This window comes from Gouania willdenowi, chromosome 11 (assembly GCF_900634775.1).
Source record: "Gouania willdenowi chromosome 11, fGouWil2.1, whole genome shotgun sequence".
NCBI classification, from domain to species: domain Eukaryota; kingdom Metazoa; phylum Chordata; class Actinopteri; order Blenniiformes; family Gobiesocidae; genus Gouania; species Gouania willdenowi.
In genome coordinates this window covers 21660515-21672195 of record NC_041054.1, presented here as the reverse complement: position 1 = coordinate 21672195, position 11681 = coordinate 21660515, and the positions used below count along the sequence as shown (strand labels likewise).

At 38.9% G+C, this 11681-nt stretch overlaps 1 pseudogene; it reads left to right on the top strand.

Moving 5' to 3' along the window:
* The first annotated feature begins 8004 nt into the window (after nucleotides 1-8004).
* LOC114472733 (uncharacterized) lies at nucleotides 8005-8122 on the top strand (annotated as a pseudogene).
* The last annotated feature ends 3559 nt before the right edge of the window (nucleotides 8123-11681 follow it).

Here is an 11681-nt window from a genome sequence, read left to right as displayed (position 1 = left end):
AAGCAGGGGTTTAGTTACTCTTTAAGGCATTTTTGGACATACGGTTTAATTATGCAAAATGTATAGAATAATTGTTGGAATTTTAAATATTTTAGAATAAAGTCTTAATGTCAATAATGCATTATTAAAATTCCCTTTAAATAACGTACAGGTGTCCCATTTAGGAATGCTTGAATATATATATATATATATATTTTTTTTTTTTATACATTTTTTTTTAAGAAATTTGAGTATAATTTGACTAAAGCAGCGTGCACTCATAAAATCACACATCACATACAGTAGTGTCAGTGCAACAGGCTTGTGCCATAATTTAGTGCTCATTATGATCTTTTTGATTTATTCTGCACTCTTTCAGCTAAGCTAGTTCTACTCTGTACTGAAAGCTTCTATTGTTGAATATCTCCATTCAGCCGCTCTTAGAAAGCCCAGAGCAAGTCCGAACAATGATTTAGGATCAGCTCACCGGATGATTGGCACGGTGAATTGTGCCTCGGGCTGCATTTAAAATTCTAAGATTACGAAGTGTTTTCTTGTCAATCCAGCTGAAGTTTTTAGGTCATAGAGCCGAGATGAAGCAAAACCATCTACTAATCGAAGGCTACATGATGTGCAACTTGCTGACTGATCACTGGATTAGCTTTGGTTGAACCTGTTTGAACTCCTGTCACAGGCTAATTTTGCTGTGTAATTTGTACAAGTGTTATTAGAGACTCTGTTTAATACCTTTTGGGGATGATGTCCCCTTATGAACTCGCTTCCACAACTGCTCTTCATTATTCCAAGAATTATTGCCTCAAATCCTATACCAAATTTAGCTAACTCGTTCCATCAAATTATAATTTTGTGGGTCAAAGTACCTAATGATAGTACCTGATGATACTAATTTCATGGCATGAATTTTCGTGAAATGAAAATGTAAATTAAAAGCTGAATGAAATAAAATCAACTAAAAAAGTGCAGGGGCCCAATTAAATTTCACCCTCCTGCTTCTCGTAGAAGCTCAGATGCTGCAGCGTTTACGGAGAACAGTGCTCCGTCGACTCATAAGTCGGTTGTGTGTAGTGATGCACCAAAATACAACCCGGCTGAAACAGTGAGTGAGCAAAAAGAGCGCGCTTGTCTGGATACGAGCCAGCAAGTCCGTTAAGTATTTCAACAACTCTGAGCACTAAAGCGTCTTCTAAGCAAAGATTGAGATGGTGGAAACAATTAGAGAAACTAAACCCCTGCTTTACCCTGACCCGCCACTAAGGGGGAAATTTTAAAAAAAAAATACCTTGATTATGGGCGGAGCTTCTGGTATTTAAGACACTCCCAGTCTATAATATTAAATCTCTAATAAACAATCTATGCTCTGTTAACTAGTTACTCATTACTCACTATACCTCTCTATTCAATCCACTCACCACAGATTGTAGAGCCAAGAGGTGCTAGTTTTTAACAAAGGGGCGGGGCTAACCGTGCTTGTTTGTGACGCAAGATGGTCCCAAAACGTCACATGATCTTGTTCTCAGCCAATAGCAAAAATCCATTGTAACAACCGCGTTTCAACCCATAGAGGGCAGTGACTCCGACATTTACAACAAAATATGCCAAATGTAAATACTTTAACCATACCTGTCAAGTTTTGGATTTGAAAATAAGGGAAATTTTCTGGCGCCCACTACGGGCCAACCCACCCGCCCAACCAAGCTCCAGTATCCCTTATATTTTAAGACAGGTGTACAAGAAATCCAAAATACCCACTTGTCAACCACTTACTAAATACAATTATGTGATTAGAATCTGGTAGGTCGACCTTTATTAACATTGAAATGCTGTGAACATTCCTACTAGGGCTGGGCGATACCAAAACTCATATCTCAATATATTTTCTCAAATTGGTAATATATGATATAAATCTAGATCATTTCATCAAATAAAGTCTGACCAGAAAGACAATTCTGGGTTAAATTTGCTGACGTAAAATGCCACACAGGAACATTTATTAACAAACAACTGATCAATATGTTTATTTCTCATGCTCACTCATGTGGTTCTCTGGTATTCACTAATGACTTATTAGACACATTTGTTTCAGACTTTACATCCTTTAACACTTTTTGAAAGCAGTGTATATTTGTGACGTTTGCTGATTTTTCATGGTGATTTACGTGGCTCCTTCCCCTGTGATAGACGTTAAAATCTCAGTTATTAATCTAACAGAACGTGTAACTGTGTCCCATCCTGCTGCTCTTTAGGAAGTTACACTTTCTGTCCCATTTAACAACGTATTTACACCAGTTCTTTGTTTTTTTTTTGCCGGAACATCTTCATTCATCATCTCTCTTCTGAGTTGTTTCCGGGTTTGTTGCCGCTGTCGGTACTAATCTCGCGAGAACTGCCATTCAGACCATTTCAGGTGGAGTTCTCGCGAGGCTAGTGACGGCGTTCAGTTCAGTAAGGCATCTTTTAATTATTATTACATTAAAATACGGGATATTTACGGGAAAACACTAATACGGGAAGATGGCGGGAAAGAGGGATAAAATACAGGAGTTTCCCGGCCAAAAGGGGATACTTGACTGGTATGACTTACCCAAATGCATTTGTATTCAGCAGAAATAAGTGGCTTTGGAGTTTAGTTACTCTTTAAAGCTGATATCCGGAGTTTCTGAGAAACGTCTCAATATCCCGCCCTAAACAGCCTCACTTCCTCCCCCTGCATCTCCCAATACAGGAAGTCGAAGCCTATTGGCTGGGCGCAGTCGGCGATCGTTTCCATTTGTATAGGGGTCTATAGGACGAAGGAGGGGACTTATATACATTAATGTATATGAATGACCACCGGCAGTAGACCATAGTAAAAGACTAGTTAGGTATTTTTTCACATTTCAAAAGAATCATACATAAACATAGATTTAAATGTTTACTCTCAGATGCTACTCAAAGCTACATGACAGTTACAGCCCACACCTCTGAGACGATGGTTGGGAAACAAAAAGCTACAATGTGCTCTGAACACAAGCGATATTTGAAACACGCACAGGCAGTGGCGGATTTTGCTATGGGCGAAGTGGGCAGTTGCTCAAAGGGGAGCATCTTGTGCAAGAGGGGGAGGTGGGAAAAATGATATACCAGAAACTAATAGAATTAGATCTGCCGCCCTCACTGTGTCGATTGTGCTTTTTGGCGCCCCAGTGTGGGTGTAGATTCTATTCTATCCAGCCCAATGTGATCCAAAGAAGTATAACTGGGTGCAAACAAATCCAACCTGGCAACACCGCTTGAGGTCAGCTGCCAGCTGCACGGACTGTGTCAGAGCGGCTCGTCGCCGTTATTTGAGATGCGCATGCTGATTCATGAAGGATGGAAAATCTAAAGTTGAAAAAACTATCAGGTGCTCAATTCAGAAAAAGAAGGAGAGAACAAGAAGAGAAAAGGGCAAAAGATAAAGGTATGCATCATGCTTTCATCTCATCTTTAATGCAAATTGGTGATTATGTATGAAATGAAACAGATAGCCATAACTCTGTGAATTAGTGTTCATTTGCCTCTTGTTATGTTGCTAGAACTTGTACGTTAATTTACTGTTAAGCAAGCATTGATGAAGGCAGCATGTAGCAAAAACATTATAGCGTTATTTTATTAGTTCCATTATGAATTAGCTGTTTACATTAAAACTTTTAAATTATACAAATAGCATTGCGGTCTGTACTTGTCTATATAATAACATCTAATATACATTTTTCAGGCTCCGCTAAATGTGATATAGCCTTTTGAATAATTTGGAGTGTGTTATGCATAGGTAATTGTCTTACTTCAATACTTATTTTGGCTTTTCAGGTGTGTTTATGCACGATCACCTGTGTGTGTGTGTGTGTGTGTGTGTGTGTGTGTGTTCTTGCATTTCACTTTTGTAAATATAAGACTATTAATCAATCAATCAAACTTTGTTTATAGAGCGCTTTTCATATATACAATACAATTCAAAGTGCTTTAGATCATTAAAACTATTGTATACTACTGGATATGAGTGACGGTGATCCACCATTAGAATTGCTGTGAATACCATGGGTATAGTATATTACAATGTTCTCTTCTCTTCATTAGAAATGCCTGGGAATGAATCCCTACCAAATCCTACTCCTGAGGATGAGCCTCTCTCTACTGACCCTGCTAATTGGCCTTCAATTCCGACTCACAGAATTCGCACCCAGCTGGTTTCCAGAGGACCAAGTGAAGAACCGCCTGACTTTGTTTTCCCAAGAAACGAGGCTGATGGAAGGAGTTGCCATCGCCGGTATTTCAAGAAAACATTGGTTAGTGGTGAAAAAATGGTTGTGTGGATTGAGTTGGTTAATCTTTTCAGAGAAAAACAACAGCCTTTTCTGTTTCTGCTGCAAATGTTTTGTTTTTTTCCAAAAAGACAAGTGCAATAAATATATATTTTTATTTGAAGTGTGTGAATGAATGTATTTGTGTGAGGAAGGTTAAATTATTTGTCTCTATGACTCTTATTGTTCACAAACGTATGACTATGGTGTTCACACACCATATTCCAATTTGTACTGTTCCCGCCTTTGCTTTTCGAAACCGAATCGAAACAATTCGAACCAATCATGAGGCACTGTTGTGTTTTAGGGCAGGATATCCGGGTGTGACGAAGGCAGAAGAGCTGAAATAAAACTGGTGCATGCGCAGTTACGAGGAGAGGAACTAGCTTGGCTACCGCTATTAGCATAGCTCCAAATCAAAATAGAAATATGTCAACGCAGGAGGATGGTTAACTTGCCCTTAACTCACATACTCTTCTTGCAAAAACGGCAAAAGTCACTCAACGACGTAATGGCAGTGGCATTACTATCGCAAAATACAGTTTTCACCAGGGGAGCCTTGTTGTTGTTGTAGCAGTGTCTCTGCGGCGCATGCCGATGACGACATCATCATTTGTTACCGTGTGATTGGCTAAAACAAATCATGGTGGACAGGCGCTTCGCCCAATCAGCTTCAGAAATTCTGTTCATGTCCCTCCCTGGTTCTGAAAGGATTCGCCAGAAACAGACCCAGATTGATGTGGAGAACTGGAGTTAGAGGGAAGGCAACACATAGTTACCACCCCCCGCCCCCCGCACACACACACATAAATGGGGATGGTGGGGGGGCAAAAACTAGCCAGGTCTACCACCGCACACAGGCCAGAACATTGGCGCAAGTACTGATAGAGGCGCTAAGGAATGGAAAGTAGAAAGTAGAAAGGCCCTAAGGCAAAAGCTTCCAAAGCCTTTATGTTACAGAAATGAAAAATAATAATAAAAAAAACTCTTAGATTGGTGAATTGGTTTTCATTCTTTATTTGTGAAGCTAAACACTCCCACACTCTGTCTCCAACCCTTTCAGTCAAATTATTTTTCATCAACAAATACATGTTACACATTTGTTACTCTTCATTGGGATTTTTTTCATTTTTTCTATCGTATCGTGAGTATTTCGTGTATGAGCCTCATATTGTATTTCATATCGTATGGTGAGTTAACTATTTCATTACATCCCTACTTATCGATAATGGTATTTAGGTCAACAAATGTTAATTGCGCTTCTATCATCCAGAGGCCATGAAGACACACTTCCTTTACTGTTTCTGCAGGAACGTTCTGGTGGTGTAAGAGCAGATCCATTCATCCATTTCTCTAATTCTAGAAAAAAAAATATTTGGGGTCACCAGAATTGTTCATATTAAAATGGGGTCACGATCCAAAACGGGTTGGGAACCACTGCAGTACATAGTGTTTCTTTCTACTTATTTACAAAATGAGATTCTTTAAAATGTGTAATCACTTGTCAATTCCATCATTGTGCTCTATAGTTGTTTTTAAACAGTTTTCTAAGCAAAATGATGGAGTCATACAAACTGAGTAGTTGGATTCAGAAATAAGAGATAAGAGGGTATTTGAGCCAAAAAGAAATTTGGAACTACTGAAGTGGAGGAACATGGTGCAATCAGAAGATGAGTTGTATTAGATGATACTTGTTGAGATTGCAGTGGAGATAGAAAAATAAATGTTGTACAAAGAGAGATTGACATACAAGTATTCCAGTTTGATCTGTGATCATTGAAGCTATAGTGACTGGTCCCACATTATACATGACACATATGCGTTCTTTATTTTTCTATTTTAGTTTTAGTATTTTTTACTCTTTCAACATGTACAGTATGTCACGATAATAAGCAACACGGTCAGAAAAAGGTCACCAGAGCACACAATCCCCAGTTAATTTGGAACACCGACTTGTATATATGATCAAAGACCATTCCCTAGAGAATCAATTTACAAAGCTGGTTCATAAATACTGTAGATACAGTACACAAGCTGGTGTGTCAACCACACAATGTATTTTTACATTGATATCAGCCCAGTGGGTCTGGAACTGGTGAAGAGATAAAGATGGAACGAGAAGGAAGAGGAAGAAAGAAGAGAACCCCGAGCAGTAAGTAGCTAGAGGTCCTGTTTACCATCTGTGGATGGAAAGAAGCCTCAGGATTTAATGTGTCTTTGTGTTGTTTTTATGTGACAGGACCAATTTTGCCAAAAGCCTAGAATATAACTTTTAACGCAACAGAGTCCCTGTGAAGAGAGTTGTCGATATCATCATTTGTGTTTCTCAGGACAGTTGTAAATGTCAATGTCAACTTCATCAGCAAGACTCTGAAATCACAGAAGTATCATTTTGAGCTGAAGGAATGCCGAGTGTCCCAGTCCACTGAATAGGCATGTGATTGTTTCTATGTGCCCAAAAGTGAGCTGTAAGAGATAAAGTGGGATCAGAAAACAAAGGAATAAACATGGTGTGTAGTGACGTGTCCAGGTCAACTTAAGGGTGGCCAAAGTGGACCAGAGAGCGACTGTGGGGTGGCCATGAACTGCTGTGTAATATTTTCTTGACGGTAAAAGAAAAAAAATCCAAAACATGAAGTTGTTTGGCATTAGCTGATTTTTTAAAATATAAAACCTCCAATTAATAATAATAATAATAATAAATTAAAAAAAAGTTACAAGTCATATGTTGCAAACAAAAGTTGCAAGTTCTCCAATTAAATTAAACTTTAGAAATAATTGTAATAATAATAACAAACATGTTCATAAAATAAAATGACAATCAACTATAGTACAGCGTTAAAAATGCCAGCTGGTGCATTTTATTTATTTTTTTGTAATGTTTCAGGAAAATAAATTTTCCATGTAGAATAAATTGCAGCATTAACAGTTTATAGGCCTTATTTCTGTGGGGGTGAAAATAACTTTTCAATATTTAATGAAATACAACATAAACAGTTCAAACATTTAGGCTTATCAGAATAATTTAACTGTTGTCTCCTACTTTGTAACAGAAAGTTGAAAGCAGCACAGCCGGAGCATGTTGACTGTTCACTTAAAGACGTTTTGACCCACTAAACATCTGTGAAGTGCCTCCAGCTGTTGGGATTGCAAACACTGTTCCTCAGTTTCCACTGGTTGCCTAACTGCTGTTTCTCTGCTGCTTCACTGCAACAAAGCGATACGTTTCCATTCTAGTCAATGTGTGAATTTCCCCACCAGCGTATGTGGTTTGTCACGGCTGCGTATTGAGTCCATCAGTCCGGAGCCCTCCTCAACAGATATATGCAAACCTTCTATTTTTGACGAATGCTGGAACCCAACGCATAAATTCAGAAAAGCTCACCTTATGTGGGACAGGAATAAAACATCTGGTTTAATAGAATACTCCGTGGTCAAGGCGGATAGTATTTCCATCCATTGTCCAACCCGCTTGCTCCTTTTCAGGGTCGCGGGGGTCTGCTGGTGCCTTTCTCCAGCTTTCTTCAGGGGCTAAACAGGGGTACACCCTGGAAAAATCAGCAGTGGATCATATTCACATAAATATTGCACTTATCCATGGTTGAATCTATCCCAAATTGCACAAAACCGGAAGATCTACAGGTCAGGACAAAGTTTATTTCCTTTTGAAGAAGGACATAACAAACTATATGGCCATACCAGCCTGTCATTGCCCGATCCCGTTAGATCTCGGAAGCTAAGCAGGTCTGGGCCTGGTTAGTAGTTGGATGGGAGACCACTGAGAATTCCAGGTGCCACAGTGGGGTGGCAGTCACCCAGTGGGATCTGTCATTGTGCCCTTGGGCAAGGCACTTCACCTACATTGCCTAGTATGAATGTAGTGTGTGAGTGAGTGTTGGTGGTGGTCGGAGGGGCCGATGGTGCACTATGGCAGCCTCGCTTCCGTCAGTCTGCCCCAGGGCAGCTGTGGCTACAATAGTAGTTTACCACCACTAAGTGTGGAGTGAAAGAATAATGCCTTAATTCTGTAAAGCGACTTTGAGTGTCTATGATAAAGCGCTATATAAAACTGATGCATTATTATTATTATTATTATTGTGTTTCTTTTTATTAGATGACAACTTGCTATATAGCGTGTATATGTGTGAATTAGGGAGATCTCTTGTCCGGTGGGGCTGCAATAGTACGCATCACAGACGAAGCCGGTGGAGATTGTCGGAGCACGGAGACCTTATGCAGCAGAGACGTTACGCATAGGAGAAGTTACGGAGACGTTACGCATGATTTCAATTTTGAAAGAGGTATCTTCTGTGTAAATGTGTCCTTGGGCAAGACCCTGAATCCTAAGTTTCTCCAAATGGTCGACTAGCGCCTTGCATGGCAGCAAGACTGTCCCATCGGTGAATGAATGGATAAATGAGCATTTTGGGACTTCTTCTGTGGTAAATAAAGCGCTAAATAAATCAAGCTCCATTTACCATTCTTAGGGGCGGTATCACTAAAGGTTTAGTGGTATTAAAACATGTGCAAAGGTCACTCCACACACTGATAAGGAGTACAAAGCCCAGGAAATCATGAGTGCACCGCCGCTGCACTTCCCAATATGTCCTCAATCCATTTAGTGAGTTTCCCCCAAATGAATATGCATAGTGGGCAGATCTCCCAGGAGAAGCAAAAAGATGGGAGAAGGAAATGCAAATAAAGTCATGCAGGGGGAGCAATGTGATTCATGATATCTGGAACTGTTTGTGGTGATAGTTTTAGTACCAGAAAATCGAATGACTAAAAAGCAGGTGCAAACAGAGATCATCGCTGCAGTAAATGTGGACAGAAAACACAGCAGAGATGAAAAAAGGCTCCAGTTGTGTGTGTGTGTGTGTGTGAGAGAGAGAGAGAGAGAGAAAAAAGCTGGTCGTGAGTTAATCTCTCCTCCGCGGGTCACTGTCTCACACACATGCACGCGATCAGCAGCACACATGCACCCATTTGTCAATCACAGTCACATCCACACACATTTCTCCACTGCGGGATGAATAAAGAATATCTATTTATCTATCTGCTGTAATTCATCAATTTTTTTAGGCGGTTGCTATTGGTCCGAACCCGGACCTCAGACAATCCTGACTATAGCTCTGACACTTCCTGTGCGCAGTAAGCCGAATGCCTGTAGTTCCGTCACTGCCGGACCCGTATCTTTCTAGCTATAGTTTTGTCAGGAAATACCCTAAAATGTTTCCTTTTTTCATATATGTATTTTTAAAGGTAGAATTTGACTTGTTAAATATGTTCAAATGAAAAAAAAAAAAAAAAAAAAACATGTCAGAAGGGGATTATAACCCACATCAGCAGAAAGAAACATCCTTAAATCTAGCGCGTTAGACCAATCGGCTATTCTAACACGGTGTTAACACAGGCACATTACGTTTATGTAGAAAAGGTCCGGTAGTGACAGAATTGCGCATGCTCACAGGAAGTGCCAGAACAATAGTCAGATTTGTCTGAAGTTTTTTAATTAGTTTCCTCTACTAATACCTCCAATTCTGCTGCTTCAAATTTTTATTTTTGCTTCCACGCACTCCTCCATGTTCAACACAACACATACAAAATGCTCATTTAAAAAAGGGCGGTCTGCACCAGTTCTGCACGTGCATTAATCATTGCAGCAATCTTAGTGAATTCCGTGCAGCAGGTGAGGAAACTGCATCACTAAAGGATTTAGGGAAGCAACTGAATTACCATCCTTTCAGATCTTAGTGAATCCGCCCCTCAGTGTGTAAGCATTTGAAAAGAGTGGTAAACAAAAATAGCCCCACATATTCTGAGTTGAATGGAGCCTTTTCGGGCAGTTGCTGAACTATTTTTGAGGCCAATGCGCTATTATGAGACACAATCCAAATTAGCCTGAATGGATTAAGAAACAAAGCAACAACAATGACATCCATAACAAAATTCCATATAACCACCAATACCCATGGGCGGTGAAGCATGCGTTTCAATGTGGAACTGAATATAAATTTAGAGTTGAAAAACTCTTTTTTTACGACGTTCTCACGACATAGCTTTGTAAAGATAATGAAATATTTGTAGATCAAATGAATATTGCAAACTTGGACCATACGTATTAAGACGTTTGTCAGGATGGGTCAAATGCTTATTGGTTGATGGTGTTAGTAACACTGTTTATATGTTTGTTGAACCAGACCCTGACAAGCATGTGGCAGTAAGTCAGCAGCTTGCCTGTGTCGCAGTTATGGAAGAAAACACACTGAACATACATTTGTTGATGGTCTATAAAGAATTGGGGGAAAACTGATTTTGTCAGTGAAAATTGTACAACAGAGGATTCCTTGAAACCAGGAAGGAAAACACAGTATTGTGACAAAAAGTTGACATTTAAAAAAATCCTGTGCGTGGTATGAATCACACAATATGTAAAAGCCTTAAACAGAGCCTTGATATCAGTGCTAATTTTTACAGCACATTTTTTATTTAGTTTTAAGTCGTAATCTTTGACTAAAAGGCAACTTAGTTTTAGTCAAAATTTAGTCATGAGGACTATTTCGGTTAAAGGCTGCATTATTTTGCCGACAAACAATTTTAACATCATTGTGTCCTAGTTTTCGATATCAGTTCAATTCACTTCAGAATATTCTTGATTTTATCCATTTTTGTGTAATTTAGAGGAATTTTGTAAAATTGTTTGTGAGATATTGCAAGACTTGTGGAAAAGTTGAGTTCTTTCCACAATTTGTAATTAAAAATGACTAAATTCATGTGATATAAACAAAGAAAAAATAAAAACCCCTAAAAATATTATAGAGTTTCATCACATTGATGAATTTGAGATACCTACAACTGGATTATTTGGTAATTTACACAATAAATAATGTTTTCTCTGTCATTTTTATTTTTTCCTGAGGGCCAAATTGGATGCTCTAAAGGGCCGAATTTGGCCCTCGGGCCTTTAGTTTGACACATGTTTTAGATGACAGCTCATGTGGAACAGCGGGATAAAATAAGAGGTTAGGAAGGACCATATAGGGCCCTGTAAATACATTTTATTTTTGTTCAAATTCTTTTTTCCACATTCATTTTTAAAATATATATATTTATCATTTTTTTCTGAAAATACTAGTTTTTAACTCGTGAGGAAACTAAATAAATAGGAATAAAAAATAAAACCATAATTAAACAAAAATGTATAAAATGTGTGAGGTACAATTAAGTATATATAACTATTATAATCGTCCAATCACCGAAGGGTTGTGGGTTCGAATCCTGCTCTAGCCAAGTCATTGTCGTTGTGTCCTTGGGCAAGGCACTTTACCCACATTTCCTACTATGAATGTAGTGTGTGAGTGA